Source organism: Coregonus clupeaformis, chromosome 13 (genome assembly GCF_020615455.1).
Source record: "Coregonus clupeaformis isolate EN_2021a chromosome 13, ASM2061545v1, whole genome shotgun sequence".
NCBI lineage: Eukaryota > Metazoa > Chordata > Actinopteri > Salmoniformes > Salmonidae > Coregonus > Coregonus clupeaformis.
This window is the reverse complement of record NC_059204.1, coordinates 22,311,559-22,332,512: the sequence shown is the minus strand read 5'-3', so window position 1 is coordinate 22,332,512 and position 20,954 is coordinate 22,311,559. Positions and strand designations below refer to the sequence as shown.

At 39.6% G+C, this 20,954-nt stretch overlaps 1 pseudogene; it reads right to left on the bottom strand.

Annotated features, from left to right (window-relative positions):
- Positions 1-20,954, bottom strand: part of LOC123492246 — a 57,969-nt pseudogene that overhangs the window by 11,540 nt on the left and 25,475 nt on the right.

Below are 20,954 nucleotides of genomic sequence, written 5' to 3'. Positions count from 1 at the left end.
CTAACACTTATATAAATGAGGACTAACGAAGGGTGGGAAGACCTCTTATCATCCAAGAAATACTGACTCTGCTGTGTAGTAGGTAACACTAGGGGTGTGGCAAATATTACATTTTGTCAGCCAGTTATTGTCATGCAAAAGCCTGCCGGTCTCATGGTAATTGACCGTTAACATAAACACGTTCAGGCCTCCACGCATACAAGCAACATACAAGCTGCTGATGTGTGCCTTTGGAACATCTACATTTTAAAAAGTCAAATAAATCAAATTTAAATATGAACCATCACAATAAATCCATAATTTTTTTGGGGCAGATCTAAAGAAACAATATATGAAGAAAATGTATTTCAGAAGAACAGAATATGAGTTGGCCTACTGTATGTTATCTGGCTTTGCGCCATGCTGTAGGCTTGTTCATTTAGCAGACAAGATATACTTATACTGTAAGTCCCGTGCCATTTTTTTATATTATATGATTTTATAGTAAGAAGAATATAATTGAACTTTGCTGAATAAAATAGAAAGGATATTTTTTCCATTCCAGAGTGAGTGTGCATATGAGATGGCTATGTTGAGCTTAAAAATGATAATTTGAAACTGGTCCTATATGCTAAATTTAGAGTTACTTGGCAACTTTAGTTGTGAACGATAAAAACCTTAGAATGTCTTACAAATCAAAACATATAATGGCCGTCATGATGCAACTATAAGCTAAAAAGATGTATCAAAAAAAGCTTCCGCTCTGTTCCTTGCCTCAGGCTGCACATGCTGTTCTCTCATCAAGTGATCATATTTTCAACCATCAGACTATTCTCAATTTAATCTGGTCATTACTAATATGTAAAATTAGTTTCAATTTAAAATGGCCCATTATCACGTCATCTGTATGCACTTGAATAGCGAATGGAGGCCGCTTTCCCGCAGGTTTGTTTTTTAAATCATGCTGGGCAGGCTACTCCGGTTATTTCACTCCATGCATCAACCACTGTTTGAGGAGCATGCACTGATTGAGGAGCATGCAGCCTCTCATTGCGCGACAGGTGATATTCTGCCCAAACTCTGTATTCTATGGGCTCTCCAGTCCTGTTTTTTGCAGCTACCCAGTGCTTAATTTGGGAAACCAAGTGAAATCTGTTCGGGTACATCGATAGTGACATGTTTTCACAACAAAACATATTTCCTTAAACTGTTGGCAGCCCCACTCTCTGCGCGCTCGAGAAAGGAATGAAGGAGCGAGAGGAGGAGATGGAAACGCACGGTGGTGAGATATTCTGTAGCTAAAGGTAATGTGTCAGCCTATTAAATTATGAAAATATAAAAAATGCCACTAGGCTATTCAAAATCAAATACAAATTCACAATAATTGTAGGCTAACTCTGTAAAGTCGCCCTGAAAAATCAAATGAACCAACAACCTATATGTTCTCTCCCAGACTCATGGATGGAAAGTTTGGAGCGTAGCATAAAGTAACCAGACCATCCAGTACGCATAATAATACAGTCCACAATCAAAGGCGATTACTAGAATGTGTTTAATTTTGGGGGAGAGGCTAGACCAATTATGTACCAAAAACATCTTAAATCAGTTTTTTGTATGTTTTTCTGCCGTGCGTAACATGCACTTTAACCCCCCAAACAGTTTCCTAGTAGCTTAACAACAAAGGAAAAAGCCTGCCTTTTTCTTGGCTCCCTGACACACGCTCTCTCTCTGACCATCTTCAATGGAGGAGAAAACAACGAAAGAGTCAGAGGAAAATAATAAGCAGCAACAGGGTGGCTAGGAGAGAAGCCAAGTGTGGCTGAATGAATGGAGTTAAGGAGTAGCATACACTATTGTAAATAGCCAGGAAGAGATACTGTACAGTAGGATATGTACCGAGTTGTTTAATATTGGCCAGTAGAGCCTCTTCATAGGACAGAATATAGTAGAGGATGAGGAGCTGTGTGGTGATGCTGTATCTGGAACGCATCCCTCGACCACCCTCGCCCTGCCAGAGAGAGAGACAGATAGAGATAGATAGAGGGGGAGAGAACGAGACGGGAGAGAAAGAGACAGTAGAGGTCAGGGGCAGGTCACCGCAGAGTGTTCTACACTGCAGGGCCAATGGACCACTAGCGACAAATGGCCTCTCCTTCTAGGGCGACCAAGGCAGAATAAAATAATCAAGTGGATGACGGGGAATCTATACGGTATGGCTGATGTATGACATCATTAAATATCATATCAGTCAGTGACTGCTGACAGCCCAATAGCTCGGGGAGACCATAATGATATTAAAGGCAATTTATTCCCAATGGCCTCCAAACATAACGAATGGCTGGATTAATTGAAATGGACCAACTATCATTTGATGTTAAAAATGTCTTTACATGGTGCTTTTATATCACTGCTTGCTTTAAAAATGTGCACCATTCAGCAAATGTGTAAAAACCTTTTACAACTATTAGTTATCAACATTTTACAGCATGCAGAGGGAAGGATATATTTATATATAAGGACATACTATCTGTGGGCTATTAATTGAGCTAGGTTGATCTGACTCTAGGATTGCAAAATTCTGGTAAATTTCCCAAAATTCCCAGGTTTTCCAAAAATCCCAGGATGGAATAATCTGGAATCTTCCAAACAGGATTTCTGGAAAACCAAGGAATTTGGGGAAATGTACTGGAATCTTGCAACCCTACAAGTTTTTCTAATTATTAGCCATTGATGAATGCGGTTTTGACCTCCAATTCAATTGAGAACAAATGTGTAAATCTGTACTGATTCAATTAATCAATTCAGAGACATTTACAGCATAGTTAACCCTTTGGTTGCTGTGTGTTTGTGTGCATGTGTGTACGCAGTGACGCCACTCACCCCAGCTGAGCCATGGTAGACGGTGAGGATCTCCTGCTCGGTGATTGGCTGGTTGGTGGCCTCGGTGTTGGCCTTGGAGGCCGGGGTGAGGATGGAGTTGATGTAGACGTTGATGAGGGGCAGCAGCTGGGTGTGGAGAGGAGTGGACGTCTCACACAGCTGTCTGTAGATCCAGTCCTATAGGAGACGCTAGATGGAGTACAACAGCATTCATGTGTATATTGTAGGGATGTAACGATTTACCGATACTCATCGGTCCTCGATTCAAATGTTTAAGATACAAGTGCATTGGTCCGCGGACCCCAAACCGATCAAAATGTAGCATGCATTGGTCAGAAAATCGATTCAAACGTTATGAACTGCCAGTACACAAAAAAAAGTCACAGCTTCACAAATTTGTTTTGCTCATATTACATTGTGTAACTACAAGTCATTTTGCATGCCAAACAACTCAAACTGCGCACTGTGCCCAGCATTGCGGGCAGACCACATTTGATTGGACATGATTTGGAAAGACACACCGCATCTATATAAGGTCCCACAGTTGACAGTGCATGTCAGAGCAAAAACCAAGCCATGAGGTCGAAGGAATTGTCTGTAGAGCTCCGAGACAGGATTGTGTCAAGGCACAGATCTGGGGAAGGGTACAAAAACATTTCTGCAGCATTGAAGGTCCCCAAGAACAGTGGCCATCATTCTTAAATGGAAGAAGTTTGGAACCACCAAGACTCTTCCTAGAGCTGGCCGCCCGGCCAAACTGAGCAATCGGGAGAGAAGGGCCTTGGTCAGGGAGGTGACCAAGAACCCGATGGTCACGGACAGAGCTCTAGAGTTCCTCTGTGGAGATGGGAGAACATTCCAGAAGGACAACCATCTCTGCAGCACTCCACCAATCAGGCCTTTATGGTAGAGTGGCCAGACGGAAGCCACTCCTTAGTAAAAGGCACATGAAGCCCGCTTGGAGTTTGCCAAAAAGCAATTAAAGGACTCAGACCATGAAAAACAAGACTCTCTGGTCTGATGAAACCAAGACTGAACTCTTTGGCCTGAATGCCAAGCGTCACGTCTGGAGGAAACCTGGCACCATCCCTACGGTGAAGCATGGGGGTGGCAGGGACTGGGAGACTAGTCAGGATCGAGGGAAAGATGAACGGAGCATAGTACAGAGATCCTTGCTGAAAACCTGCTCCAGAGCGCTCAGGACCTCAGACTGGGGCGAAGGTTCACCTTCCAACAGGACAACGACCCTAAGCACACAGCCAAGACAACGCAGGAGTGGCTTCGGGACAAGTCTCTGAATGTCCTTGAGTGGCACAGCCAGAGCTCGGACTTCAACCCGATCGAACATCTCTGGAGAGACCTGAAAATAGCTGTACAGCGACGCTCCCCATCCAACTGGACAGAGCTTGAGAGGATCTGCAGAGAAGAATGGGAGAAACTCCCCAAATACAGGTGTGCCAAGTTTGTAGTGTCATACTCAAGAAGACTCAAGGCTGTAATCACTACCAAATGTGCTTCAACAAAGTACTGAGTAAAGGGGCTGAATACTTATGTAAATGTAATATTTCTGTTTTTTAAAACGTTTTTTATTTTTTATTCTAAAAACCTGTGTTTGCTTTCACATTATGGGGTAGTGTGTGTAGATTGATGAGGGGGAAAAAACTATTTAATCCATTTTATAATAAGGCTGCAATGTAACAAAATGTGGAAAAAGTCAAGGGGTCTGAATACTTTCAGAATGCACTGTATATTACATTCTATTGGTTGCAAGAATTTTGTATAATAATTTAAATTTAAAGTGCTGAATCCGGCGCTGTTTTGTGCATCAGTTCATAAACCATGTGCCATGAACTCGGCACATCGAAAATATCTTCCCAACTATTTTGCAACCTGTATGGCGCAGCTGTCAATTTTCTGGTCCTTAAATGAAACCGGTATACTTTTTTATTTATCACAAATTTTTTTAAACAAATGTTGGTCTTTAATGCAGGGCTGACAGACAAGTTCCTTACCTTCTCCCCCTTCCTCCTCAATTTTTGCGGTAAAACTGCAATCAGTTGGTTGTAATTTTGGATAGAGCAGACATTTCCATATATGTTTGTTAGCTACATGTGTGACATAACTCCACCAGTCCTATTTCTGATATCATTAACAAAGATTATACAGTAAAAAACATAATCTCCAAAAATAGTTGTTTTTAATCAATTAGTATATTTGACCTTAACCATAATATTTGTTGTAATATTTGTTCTGTCTTTTCTGGTGGATTAAACTGAAATTGCAACAAGCTTTCTATGGCTTGTTTTAAAAATAGTGATATTTTGGCAATGATTTCATTTTCAAATAACCGAAAGTGAGAGGTTGTAATCTGAATGAAAGGAAAATAGCAATTTTTTAACCAGTTCGGATTTAAGTATAACTTTTGTATGAAGCCTTTACTCAGAGGTTCAATGCTTCAATATTTGAATAATCCTAGCCCTCCGAATTCATATTCATTATATAAATAGGCCCGTTTAATTTTGTCTGGCCATTCCAAATAAAGTGGAATATTTTTTGCTCATATATTTTTTTTAAAAACTAGTCGTTTAGTGTAGGCAGGGCCATAAATAAATAAGGAAACTGGGATATGACTAAATAATGAATCTAGGAGATTTTTCCACAAATAGACAGGTACCTTTCCATGGTAGCAAGATCTACTTTTGCTAACTTTCTATTAAAATTTATTGTAGTGAGATCACTTATTTGTTTCGTGATATGAATACCGAGTATGTCCACTTCACCGTTAGATCATTTTATTGGTAAACTACATGGTAATGTAAAAGTTGTATTTTTTAGCAATCCAGTATGCAATATGGTACACTTATCATAGTTTGGTTGTAATCCAGAGAGGTTAGATAAATTATTTAGATCCTCTATGAGGCTGTGCAGGGATCCAAATTGCAGATTTAAAAGAAAACATTAATCGTCAGCATACAATGACACCTTTGTTTTTAAGCCCTGGATTTCTAGCCCCTTGATATTATTGTTGGATCTGATTTTAGCCAACACATCAATGGTCATAATAAATACATATGCCGATAGTGGACAACCCTGTTTTACTCCTCTTGACAGTTTCTGAGAAGTAGCCATTATTTAGCATTTTACACTTGGGGTTACTATACATAACTTTAACCCATTGTATAAGATATTTTCCTAAATTAAAATAGTCCAGGCATTTATATGTAAATTCTACTTTATCAAAGGCCTTTTCAAAATCAGCTATGAATACCAAGCCTGGTTTCCCAGATTGTTCATAGTGTTCCATGGTTTCCAGTACTTGTCTTATATTATCATCTCCAATGTATCGTCCATGTAAAAAACCTGTCTGATTTAAGATGAATAATATCCGACAATACCTTTATAATTGTATGCACTATGCATTTTGCTAGAATTTTGGCATCACAACACTGAAATGTAAAGGACCTCAAGTGTTTTTAGGTGGACTGGATCTTAATATTTAACACCTGGGTCCTATTTCAGTAATAGTGAAATCAGACCTTCTTGCTGAGTATCTGATAACCACTCCTATAAAAATGGTAGACTAAAACATGCTAATAACGGACCTCTTAGTACATCGAAAACGGTTTGATATACCTCAACTGGTATGCCATCCAGCCCTGGTGTTTTCCCGGACTTAAAGGCTTTAATTGCATCAAGAAGTTCCTCCTCTGTAATTTTGCCTTTTTATACAGCTGTTAATTTTACACTATTAATAGAATAAATATTGTTACAATTAACTTCAGTTAGTGGGGATGGAGGAGACTGAAATTAAAACATATGCTTAAAAGTACTTTGCTTCCACTTTTAAAAATATTGTTTGGTGAATCATGGATGACTGTCATTTGTAACAAGTTTCGGTAAATTATTTTTGGTGAGGGAAAAAGTATTTGATCCCCTGCTGATTTTGTAAGTTTGCCCACTGACAAAGAAATTATCAGTCTATAATTTTAATGGTAGGTTTATTTGAACAGTGAGAGGCAGAATAACAAAGAAATCCAGAAAAACACATGTAAAAAATGTTATAAATTGATTTGCATTTTAATGAGGGAAATAAATATGACACCCTCTCAATCAGAAAGATTTCTGGCTACCAGGTGTCTTTTATACAGGTAACGAGCTGAGATTATGAGCACACTCTTAAAGGGAGTGCTCCTAATCTCAGCTTGTTACCTATATAAAAGACACCTGTCCACAGAAGCAATCAATCAATCAGATTACAAACTCTCCACCATGGCCAAGACCAAAGAGCTCTCCAAGGATGTCAGGGACAAGATTGTAGACCTACACAAGACTGGAATGGGCTACAAGACCATCGCCAAGCAGCTTGGTGAGAAGGTGACAACAGATCATGAGAACGGTGAGGAATCAGCCCAGAACTACACGGGAGGATCTTGTCAATGATCTCAAGGCAGCTGGGACAATAATCACCAAGAAAACAATTGGTAACACACTACGCCATGAAGGACTGAAATCCTGCAGCGCCCGCAAGGTCCCCCTGCTCAAGAAAGAACATATACATGCCCGTCTGAAGTCTGCCAATGAACATCTGAATGATTCAGAGGAGAACTGGGTGAAAGTGTTGTGGTCAGATGAGACCAAAATCGAGCTCTTTGGCATCAACTCAACTCGCCGTGTTTGGAGGAGGAGGAATGATGCCTATGACCCCAAGAACACCATCCCCACCATCAAACATGGAGGTGGAAACATTATGCTTTGGGGGTGTTTTTCTGCTAAGGGGACAGGACAACTTCACCGCATCAAAGGGACGATGGACGGGGCCATGTACCGTCAAATCTTGGGTGAGAACCTCCTTCCCTCAGCCAGGGCATTGAAAATGGGTCGTGGATGGGTATTCCAGCATGATAATGACCCAAAACACACGGCCAAGGCAACAAAGGAGTGGCTCAAGAAGAAGCACATTAAGGTCCTGGAGTGGCCTAGCCAGTCTCCAGACCTTAATCCCATAGAAAATCTGTGGAGGGAGCTGAAGGTTCGAGTTGCCAAACGTCAGCCTCGAAACCTAAATGACTTGGAGAAGATCTGCAAAGAGGAGTGGGACAAAATCCCTCCTGAGACGTGTGCAAACCTGGTGGCTAACTACAAGAAACGTCTGACCTCTGTGATTGCCAACAAGGGTTTTGCCACCAAGTACTAAGTCATGTTTTGCAGAGGGGTCAAATACTTATTTCCCTCATTAAAATGCAAATCAATTTATAACATTTTTGACATGCGTTTTTCTGGATTTTTTTGTTGTTATTCTGTCTCTCACTGTTCAAATAAACCTACCATTAAAATTATAGACTGATCATTTCTATGTCAGTGGGCAAACATACAAAATCAGCAGGGGATCAAATACTCCCTCACTGTATGTTAGTTTGAATTGCCATCTATCTGTACTGTTAGTCCCTCTATTTCCTTTGTTAATATGAACTCTTTTGACCTAAATTGTTTTTGTTTTAAAGATGAGTATTGAATTGCATGGCCTCTAAAGACACATTTGAAAGTGTCATACATAACATACAGTGGGGAGAACAAGTATTTGATGCACTGCCGATTTTGCAGGTTTTCCTACTTACAAAGTATGTAGAGGTCTGTAATTTTTATCATAGGTACACTTCAACTGTGAGAGACGGAATCTAAAACAAAAATCCAGAAAATCACATTGTATGATTTTTAAGTAATTAATTTGCATTTTATTGCATGACATAAGTATTTGATACATCAGAAAAGCAGAACTTAATATTTGATACAGAAACCTTTGTTTGCAATTACAGAGATCATACGTTTCCTGTAGGTCTTGACCAGGTTTGCACACACTGCAGCAGGGACCTGCAAACATGGTGGCCAACTACAAGAAATGTCTGACCTCTGTGATTGCCAACAAGGGTTTTGCCACCAAGTACTAAGTTATGTTTTGCAGAGGGGTTAAATACTTAATTCTCTCATTAAAATGCAAATCAATTTATAACATTTTTGAAATGCGTTTTTCTGGATTTTGTTGTTGTTATTCTGTCTCTCACTGTTCAAATAAACCTACCATTAAAAATTATAGACTGATCATTTCTTTGTCAGTGGGCAAACGTACAAAATCAGCAGGGGATCAAATACTTTCTTCCCTCACTGTATATGGGGGATACAATCTTCCCAGATCTGCAGATTTTGCTGCGAAGAGACAGAATCATTAGATCATTTGTTTTGGTACTGTCTATTTGTAGCTTGTTTTTGGTCACAGGTCCAGGAATGGCTGAAGGATTGCAATATTTACCTGGAGCTAACCCTGCAGATAGCACTCCTGGGTGATCTGAAAAGTCATAGTCAATCGATAATAAAATAATAATATAATAATACTTATAGCAAAAATGTTTATTTTCAATTTACAATCTGTAGAAACAATGAGAATAGAAGGGTTCAGAACTTTTGTGAAACATCACAGTACAGTTGAGAAATATATGGCAAGTAGAAATCCATTATGGATGGTGTTAAAAGATAGATGGGAGGGGTTCAATGGAGCTGAAGGTTGGGACTAATAACAACTAATAACTGATGTAAAACATACTGTGTCCATAATAAGTATATAGGTTGAGAACTTTTGATGTTGAGATGTGTCTGTTACTTGAACTCTGTGTAGCATTTATTTGGGCTGCAATTTCTGAGGCTGGTAACTCTAATGAACTTATCCTCTGCAGCAGAGGTAACTGGGTCTTCCATTCCTGTGGCAGTCCTCACGAGAGCCAGTTTCATTATAGCGCTTCATGGTTTTTGTGACTACACTTGAAGAAACTTTCAAAGTTCTTGAAATGTTCTGAATTGAATTACCTTCATGTCTTAAAGTAATGATGGACTGTCATTTCTCTTTGCTAATTTGAGCTGTTCTTGCCATAATATGGACTTGGTCTTTTACCAAATAGGGCTATCTTCTGTATACCACCCTACCTTGTCACAACACAACTGATTGGCTCAAACGCATTAAGGAGGAAAAAAATTCCAGAAATGAACTTTTAAGAAGGCACACCTGCTAATTGAAATGCATTCCAGGTGACTACCTCATGAAGCTGGTTGAGAGAATGCCAAGAGTGTGAAAAGCTGTCATCAAGGCAAAGGGTGGCTATTTGAAGAATCTCAACTATAAAATATATTTTGATTTGTTTAACACTTTTTTGGTTACTACATGATTCCAAATGTGTTATTTCATAGTTTTGATGTCTTCACTATTATTCTACAATGTAACAAATAGTAAAAATAAAGAAAAACCCTTGAATGAGTAGGTGTGTCCAAACTTTTGAATGGTAGTTTATGTATATACAGTGGGGAGAACAAGTATTTGATACACTGCCGATTTTGCAGGTTTTCCTACTTACAAAGCATGTAGAGGTCTGTAATTTTTATCATAGGTACACTTCAACTGTGAGAGACGGAATCTAAAACTAAAATCCAGAAAATCACATTGTATGATTTTTAAGTAATTAATTTGCATTTTATTGCATGACATAAATATTTGATCACCTACCAACCAGTAAGAATTCCAGCTCTCACAGACCTGTAAGTTTTTCTTTAAGAATCCTTCCTGTTCTCCACTCATTACCTGTATTAACTGCACCTGTTTGAACTCGTTACCTGTATAAAAGACACCTGTCCACACACTCAATCAAACAGACTCCAACCTCTCCACAATGGCCAAGACCAGAGAGCTGTGTAAGGACATCAGGGAAAATTGTAGACCTGCACAAGGCTGGGATGGGCTACAGGACAATAGGCAAGCAGCTTGGTGAGAAGGCAACAACTGTTGGCGCAATTATTAGAAAATGGAAGAAGTTCAAGATGATGGTCAATCACCCTCGGTCTGGGGCTCCATGCAAGATCTCACCTCGTGGGTCATCAATGATCATGAGGAAGGTGAGGGATCAGCCCAGAACTACACGGCAGGACCTGGTCAATGACCTGAAGAGAGCTGGGACCACAGTCTCAAAGAAAACCATTAGTAACACACTACGCCGTCATGGATTAAAATCCTGCAGCGCACGCAAGGTCCCCCTGCTCAAGCCAGCGCATGTCCAGGCCCGTCTGAAGTTTGCCAATGACCATCTGGATGATCCAGAGGAGGAATGGGAGAAGGTCATGTGGTCTGATGAGACAAAAATAGAGCTTTTTGGTCTAAACTCCACTCGCCGTGTTTGGAGGAAGAAGAAGGATGAGTACAACCCCAAGAACACCATCCCAACCGTGAAGCATGGAGGTGGAAACATCATTCTTTGGGGATACTTTTCTGCAAAGGGGACAGGACGACTGCACCGTATTGAGGGGAGGATGGATGGGGCCATGTATCGCGAGATCTTGGCCAACAACCTCCTTCCCTCAGTAAGAGCATTGAAGATGGGTCGTGGCAGAGTCTTCCAGCATGACAACGACCCGAAACACACAGCCAGGGCAACTAAGGAGTGGCTCCGTAAGAAGCATCTCAAGGTCCTGGAGTGGCCTAGCCAGTCTCCAGACCTGAACCCAATAGAAAATCTTTGGAGGGAGCTGAAAGTCCGTATTGCCCAGCGACAGCTCCGAAACCTGAAGGATCTGGAGAAGGTCTGTATGGAGGAGTGGGCCAAAATCCCTGCTGCAGTGTGTGCAAACCTGGTCAAGACCTACAGGAAATGATAAAAATTACAGACCTCTACATGCTTTATAAGTAGGAAAACCTGCAAAATCGGCAGTGTATCAAATACTTGTTCTCCCCACTGTATATATATATATATATATATATATATATATATATATATATATATATATATATATATATATATATATATATATATATTGCGAGACAAAAAAACATATGGAGGATTGGAAGTGATGCAGACAATTACATTGATGGAAGTTACAATCTATCTGCAATATTAAAGCTGATCTACCCCCTAAGAAAATACTTTTTTTTAAACGGTGGTCCACATGGATGGGCATTCAGAAAATTCCATTGCGGGCTGACATGGTAGGCTACACCCTAGTAAGCACGAAACAACATCTTTTGGAAGTCTTTCTTTGGTCCTGTCATCGTTTTTTTGGTGATTTACAAACGATAGGCTTTCCACATAGATGGGCATTCATAAAATTAAATTTCAGGCAACAATGTAGGCTACACCTCAGCAAGTACGGACCGACGGCGATGTCTTTTGGACTTCTTTTTTTGGTGCAGTACCGGACCGGTCTTGATTTCCACATCCACAGACATTGGTCCATATTATTAATGTTAGCTCTCAGTGTATATTTAATGGCCAGCCGTGCTGCCCTGTTCTAGTCCAATTGTAATTTTCCAAAGTCCCTTAGTCCAGGTGCAACAAACCTAGGACCTGCCTTAAGAAAGCAGAGTAGCGCTTTATTATGGACAGACCTCTCCCCATCTTAGCTCTGTTGCATCAATATGATTTGACCATGACAGTTTACAATCCAGGGATACACCAAGCAGTTTAGTCTCTTCAACTTGCACAATTTCCACATTATTCATTACAAGATTTAGTTGAGGTTTAGGGTTTAGTGAACGATTTGTCCTAAAATCAATGCCTTTAGTTTTAGAAATATTTAGGACTAACTTATTTCTTGCCACCCATTCTGAAACTAATTGCAGCTCTTTGTTAAGTGTTGCAGTGATTTCACTTGCTGTGGTAGCTGACGTGTATAGTGTTGAGTCATCAGCATACATAGACACACAGGCTTTACTCAGAGCCAGTGGCAGGTCATTAGTAAATTTAGAAAAAGTAAGGTTCCTAGACAGCTGCCCTGGGGAATGCCTGACTCTACCTGGATTATGTTGGAGGCTTCTATTAAAGAACACCCTCCCTGTTCTGTTAGACAGGTAACTCTTTATCCACAATATAGCAGGGGATGTTAAACCATAGCGCATACATTTTTCAGCAGAAGATTATGATCGATAATGACAAAAGCTGCACTGAAGTCTAACAAAACAGCTCCCACATTCTTTTTATTATCAATTTCTCTCAGCCAATAATCAGTCATTTGTGTAAGTGCCGTACATGTTGAATGCCCTTCCCTATAAGCATGCTGAAAATGCGGTCAGAGACCTACTTGAGCAGCACCGCCCCCTCAAGATTCTGAGCCTGCCTGGCAGGGTTGGTCCTACAAAGCCAGAGCCCCCTGATGGGAGAGCATTATATACAAGGAAATTCTCAAAGCTGTTAATGAGAACCTTGACGACCTTTTACCTAGCCGGTGGGGATTCCAGTGGGGTACCCCCACCCAGGTAGTGGCAGTGCTGGCAACACTGGCTGCAGTAACCCATGGGGAGGGGGTCACACTCGGACAATCAGAGAGGGGGTTTATCATTGTGGCCCGGGGGTTGGGGGGTATGGGATGGACCACAGGAATTATTTGCTAGGATAATAATTGCTTGTCAATAAATTAAATGTAATAAAATGGCAATCCAGGTTATATGTTAAAATCCTACGCATGAACTGCCGACATTATTACGTATATTAATTGATAATGATGGAAAATAGGATATGCATAATTTTTTTAAAATAGTTATATATATAGAGAGGTTACAGCATTGGAAATGCTTTTGGCGGTTAATCTGCTTCTGTTTTGTGGGTGGCACTGTGTGCTGTTTTCGATCGATGGATGGGTCCTGGCCTCTCGGGGCCTTAGGGATCCGGAGGGACATGGGTAGGATGCCGATCACTGGGATGACGGCTCAACTTGGGATGGGGAGGGGCTTTAGCGGGGGAATTAGTGGAGAACAATTGAAGGGTTACTCAGTAGCAATGCAAATATCACGGTACAGCTATATGGACACTCAATCATAACGGTATTTTTCATTGGTAAATTTACAAACATATATAATGATAAATAGACTTGAAACTTGTATCTCATTATGGTGTATGGTGAAATAAGTATAGCCAGTTATAATTGTAATGGCTTAGCTGATAATAACAAAAGAAGAACAATATTTACATGGCTCAAAGAGAAAGAATATAATATCTATTGTATACAGGAAACTCATTCAACAATTCGAGATGAAGTTGCGTGGAAAAAGGAATGGGGGGGTGAAATATACTTCTCCTATGGGCAAAGAAATTCAAAAGGGGTGATGATATTAATTAATAGTAATTTCGATCCGAATGTGCAAATTGTCCAAATAGATACGCAAGGTAGATGGATTATTTTAAATATGTTATTGGACCATAAACAGATATGGCTCATTAACCTTTACGGACCAAATAATGATGATCCACAATTCTTTGACAATATATAATAAATGATCAACCCTGCAAGCAATTCAAGACAATGTTATTATGGTGGGGGATTATAATACTGTTTTAAATAGCTCAATGGACCGTAAAGGAAATCACACCACAAACAATCACCCACATGCTCTTAAGGAAATTGTGAATGTGATGGATACATTAGAACTAGTAGATATCTGGAGGCTTAAATATACTGATCTAGTGAGATATACATGGCGGAGACTCAATCAAGCTAGTCGTCTTGACTTCTTTCTTATCTCATTCTCGTTGGCACCAAAAGTTTAAAAAGTGTTGATAGGGGACAGAATGCGGTCGGACCATCATATAATTGGCATATACATTATTCTTACTGAATATCCACGTGGGCGAGGATACTGGAAATGTAATCAAAGCCTATTGGATGATCATTTATTTATAATTAGAACAAAGGAATTTATAACTGACTTTTTCCGACATAACATAGGTACAGCAAATCACTTATTGTATGGGACACCTTTAAATGTGCCTTTAGAGGCCATGCAATTCAGTACTCATCTCGAAAACAAAAGCAATTTAGGTCAAAAGAGTGTATACTAACAAAGGAAATAGAAAGTCTAACAGAACAGATAGATGGCAATAAAAACTGTAACATAGAGGCTCAGAATAAATTAGAGGAAAAACAAAAAGAAATTGAGAAACTTATTCAAGAAAGATCAAGTGTAATATATTATAAAAATAAAGCAAACTGGATAGAATATGGGGAAAAATGCACAAAATATTTTTTTTATCTTCAACATAGGAATGCTACCAAAAAGAACTTAATGAAACTGGTTACAATTGATGGAGTCACCCATGATTAATCAAATTATATTTTGAAGGAGGAAACAAAGTACTTTAAGCATATTTTTCTTTTCAGTCGCCTCCATCTCCTCTAACTGAAGCTAATAGTAGAGATTTTTTTTCTATTGATAATGTCAAATTAACAGCCATACAGAAAGACTCATGTGAAGGTGAAATTACAGAGGAGGAACTTCTGGATGCAATTAAAGACTTTAAGTCCGGTAAAACTCCAGGGTTGGATGGCATACCAGTCGAGGTATACCAAACCTTTTTTGATATACTAAGAGAACCATTATTAGCATGTTTTAACCACTCCTATGTAAATGGTAGATTATCTGACACTCAAGAAGAAGGTCTGATATCATTATTAGGGTAGGTAACAACACATCTGCCACACTGATCCTCAACACGGGGGCCCCTCAGGGGTGTGTGCTCAGTCCCCTCCTGTACTCCCTGTTCACCCACGACTGCATTGCCAGGCACGACTCCAACACCATCATTAAGTTTGCCGACGACACAACAGTGGTAGGCCTGATCACCGACAACGATGAGACAGCCTATAGGGAGGAGGTCAGAGACCTGGCCGTGTGGTGCCAGGACAACAACCTCTCACTCAACGTGACCAAGACAAAGGAGATGATTGTGGACTACAGGAAAAAAAAAGAGGACTGAGCACGCCCCCATTCTCATCGACGGGGCTGTAGTGGAACAGGTTGAGAGCTTCAAGTTCCTTGGTGTCCACATCACCAACGAACTATCATGGTCCAAACACACCAAGACAGTCGTGAAGAGGGCACGACAAAGCCTATTCCCCCTCAGGAGACTGAAAATATTTGGCATGGGTCCTCAGATCCTCAAAAAATTATACAGCTGCACCATCGAGAGCATCCTGACTGGTTGCATCACCGCCTGGTATGGCAACTGCTTGGCCTCCGACCGCAAGGCACTACAGAGGGTAGTGCGTACGGCCCAGTACATCACTGGGGCCAAGCTTCCTGCCATCCAGGACCTCTATACCAGGTGGTGTCAGAGGAAGGCCCTCAAAATTGTCAAAGACTCCAGCCACCCTAGTCATAGACTGTTCTCTCTGCTACCGCACGGCAAGCGGACCGGAGTGCCAAGTCTAGGTCCAAAAGACTTCTCAACAGCTTCTACCCCCAAGCCATAAGACTCCTGAACAGCTAATCATGGCTACCCGGACTATTTGCACTGCCCCCCCACCCCCACCCCATCCTTTTACGCTGCTGCTACTCTGTTAATTATTTATGCATAGTCACTTTAACTCTAACCACATGTACATATTACTTCAACTACCTCAACTAGCCGGTGCCCCCGCACATTGACTCTGCACCGGTACCCCCCTGTATATATAGCCTCCCTACTGTTATTTTATTTTACTTCTGCTCTTTTTTTCTCAACACTTTTTTTGTTGTTGTTTTATTTTTACTTTTTTGTTAAAAATGAATGTACTGTTGGTTAAGGGCTGTAAGTAAGCATTTCACTGTAATGTCTGCACCTGTTGTATTCGGCGCATGTGGCCAATAAAATTTGATTTGATTTGATTTGATTATTACTGAAACAGGATACAAGTGGAAAATATAAAGATCCAGTCCATTTAAAAAATTGGAGGCCCCTTACACTTCAGTGTTGTGATGCAACAATTCTGGCAAAATGTATAGCGCATAGAATTAAAAAGGTATTGTCGGATATTATTCATTCTAATCAGACAGGTTTTTTACATGGAAGATACATTGGAGATAATATAAGGCAAGTATTAGAAACAATAGAACACTATGGAAAATATGGGAAACCAGGCCTGCTATTCATAGCAGACTTCGAAAAGGCATTTGATAAAGTACGACTGGGGTTTATATATAAATGCCTGGAGCATTTCAATTTTGGAGAATCTCTTATAAAATGGGTCAAAATCATGTATAGAAACCCTAGGTGTAAAATAGTAAATAATGGCTATTTCTCAGAAAGTTTTAAACTGTCAAGAGGAGTGAAACAAGGTTGTCCACTATCGGCATATCTATTTATTGTGGCCATCGAGATGTTAGCTATTAAAATCAGATCCAATAATAATAATATCAGAGGATTAGAAATCAAGGGTTTAAAAACAAAGGTGTCATTGTACGCTGATGATTCATGTTTTGTTTTAAATCCACAACTAGAATCCCTCCACAGCCTCATAGAGGATCTAGATACATTTTCTAACTGCTCTGGATTACAACCAAATTATGACAAATGTACTATATTACGTATTGGATCACAAAAAAATACAATTTTTACATTACCATGTAGTTTACCAATAAAATAGTCTGATGGTGATGTGGATATACTCTGAATACATTTCCCAATGGAAATAAATTATCTCACTTCAATAAATGTTAATAGAAAGTTAGCAAAAATAGATAAGATCTTACTACCATGGAAAGGTAAATACCTGTCAATTTGTGGAAAAATCACCCTGATTAACTCTTCAGTATTATCCCAGTTTACCTATTTGCTTATGGTCTTGCCTACGCCTAGCGAACTGTTTTTTTAATTATATGAGAAAAAAATATTAAATTTTATTTGGAACGGCAAGCCAGACAAAATTAAAAGGGCCTATTTATATAATGAATATAAATTCGGAGGACAGAAATTATTAAATATTAAAGCATTAGACCTATAACTAAAAGCTTCAGTCATACAAAAGTTATACTTAAATCCGAACTGGTTCTCAAGCAAATTAGTAAGATTGTCTCACCCAATGTTCAAGAATGGCCTTTTTCCCTTTATTCAGATTACAACAACTCATTTTCAGTTATTTGAAAAGGAAATCATCTCCCAAATATCACTATTTCTAAAACAAGCCATAGAAAGTTGGTTGCAATTTCAATTTAATCCTCCAGAAACGACAGAACAAATAATGCAACAAAGTGGTTAAATTCAAATATACTAATTGACAAAAAAACTTTATTTTTTGACAGAATGTTTAAAAAAGGTATAATCTTCGTAAATGATATCATCGGTAGGACTGGTGGAGTTATGTCGCACATGCAGCTAACAAAAACATATGGAAATGTCTGCTCTACCCAAAATTACAACCAAATAATTGCAGCCTTACTGCAAAAGTGGAAGAGGAAAGTGGAAGGGGGAGAAAGTAAGGAACTTGTCTGTCGGCCTTGCATTAAAGAACATAATTGGTTAAGGAAAACTGTGATAAATAAAAAAGTATATCAGTTTCACTTAAGGACCAAAGAATGGACAGCCGTCCCATATAGATTGCAAAATCTATATGATTTTTGATGTACCGATCCCATGGCATAGTGTTTATGAACTGACATGCAAAACGACACCGGATTCAAAAATTAGAATCTTTAAATTTAAATTATTATATAAAATTCTTGCTACCAATATAATGTTATTTATATGGGGGATACAATCTTCCCAGCTCTGCAGATTTTGCTGTGAAGAGACAGAATCATTAGATAATTTGTTTTGGTTCTGTCCATTTGTAGCTTGTTTTTGGACACAGGTCCAGGAATGGCTAAAGGATTGCAATATTTACCTGGAGCTAACCTTGCAGATAGCATTACTGGGTGATCTGAAAAGTCATAGTCAATCGATCAATAATATAATAATACTTTTAGCAAAATGTTTATTTTTAATTCACAATCTGTAGAAGCAATGAGAATAGAAAGGTTCAGAACTTTTGTAAAACATCACAGTACAGTTGAAATATATATGGCAAATAGAAATCCTATATGGATGGTGTTAAGAAATAGATGGGAGGTTTTGAATGGAGTTGAAGGATGGGACTAATAACAAATAACAACAAATAATAACAAGATAACTAATAATGTAAAGTAATAAAGGGGAGTATATATAAAAAAACATGGGGGATTGGAAGTGATGCAGACAATTACATTGATAGAAGTTACAATATATCTGCAATATTAAGCTGATCTACTCCCCCCAAAAAAAATATATATATATATATATATATATATATATATATAAAATAAAAATTACAAAAACCAATATAAATAAAAATTTTAAACAAAGAAAACAAAAAAAACTAGTTGATTGGTCAGCTGTTTGAGCCAGTAAAGGGTGCTTTGCTTGGGTAGCGGAATTACTTTTGCTTCCCTCTAGGTCTGAGGGCACACACATTCTAGTAGGCTTAAATTGAAAATATGGCAAATAGGAGCGGCAATATCGTCCGCTATTATCCTCAGTAATTTTCAATTCAAGTTGTCAGACCCAGGTGGCTTGTCATTTTTGATAGACAATCATATTTTTTCACCTCTTTCACACTCACTTTGCAGAATTTAAAATTACAATGCTTGTCTTTCATAATTTGGTCAGTTATGAATATATGTGTAGGTTCAGAATTTGTTGTTGGCATGTCATGCCTAAATTTGCTAATCTTGCCAATGAAAAATTAATTGAAGTAGTTGGCAATTATCAGTGGGTTTTGTGACGAATGAGCCATCTGATTCAATGAATGATGGAGCTGAGTTCGCCCTTTTGACTAAAATTGTATTTAAGGTGCTCCAAATCTTTTTACCATCATTCTTGATATTATTTATCTTTGTTTCATAGTATAGTTTATTTTATTTTATTTTATTCAGTTTAGTCACATGATTTCTCAATTTACAGTACGTTTGCGAATCGGCTGTGAATTCCTCATCAATCCACATGGATTGAACAGTTTTTACAGTCATTTTCTTAATGGGTGCATGCTTATTTGTAACTGTAATAAGCAATTTCATAAATGCGTCAAGTGCAGCATCTGGTTGCTCCTCATTACACACCAGCAAATATTATTTACATCTTCAACATAGGAATCACTACAAAACGTATTGTATGACCTCTTATTTTCCTAGATATGGTTACTATATATGAACCTTTCCCCCTTCTGATAACCAGGTGGCGAATCGCATCTCTGCATGTCTGGCAGACATATCAGTATGGATGACGGATCACCACCTCAAGCTGAACCTTGGCAAGACGGAGCTGCTCTTCCTCCCGGGGAAGGACTGCCTGTTCCATGATCTCGCCATCACGGTTGACAACTCCATTGTGTCCTCCTCCCAGAGTGCGAAGAGCCTTGGCGTGACCCTGGACAACACCCTGTCGTTCTCCGCTAACATCAAGGCGGTGACCCGATCCTGTAGGTTCATGCTCTACAACATTCGGAGAGTACGACCCTGCCTTACACAGGAAGCGGCACAGGTCCTAATCCAGGCACTTGTCATCTCCCGTCTGGATTACTGCAACTCGCTGTTGGCTGGGCTTCCTGCCTGTGCCATTAAACCCCTACAACTTATCCAGAATGCCGCAGCCCGTCTGGTGTTCAACCTTCCCAAGTTCTCTCACGTCATCCCGCTCCTCCGCACACTCCACTGGCTTCCAGTTGAAGCTCGCATCTGCTACAAGACCATGGTGCTTGCCTACGGAGCTGTGAGGGGAACGGCACCTCCGTACCTTCAGGCTCTGATCAGTCCCTACACCCAAACGAGGGCACTGCGTTCATCCACCTCTGGCCTGCTGGCTCCCCTACCTCTGTGGAAGCATAGTTCCCGCTCAGCCCAGTCAAAACTGTTCGCTGCTCTGGCACCCCAATGGTGGAACAAGCTCCCTCACGACGCCAGGACAGCGGAGTCACTCACCACCTTCCGGAGACATTTGAAACCCCACCTCTTTAAGGAATACCTGGAATAGGATAAAGTAATCCTTCTACCCCCCCACCCCCTTACTCCAACACCCCCCCAAAAAAATAAAAATAAAAAATAAAAACATAGTAAAGTAAAGTGGTTATCCCACTGGCTATAAGGTGAATGCACCTATTTGTAAGTCGCTCTGGATAAGAGCGTCTGCTAAATGACGTAAATGTAAATGTAAATAACTACATCCGATAGATTTGGATACTGCTTTAGAGTATATTTCTGAAGAATCAGTAAAGATGCGACCAATACATGTGGATAATTTAATTCCTGT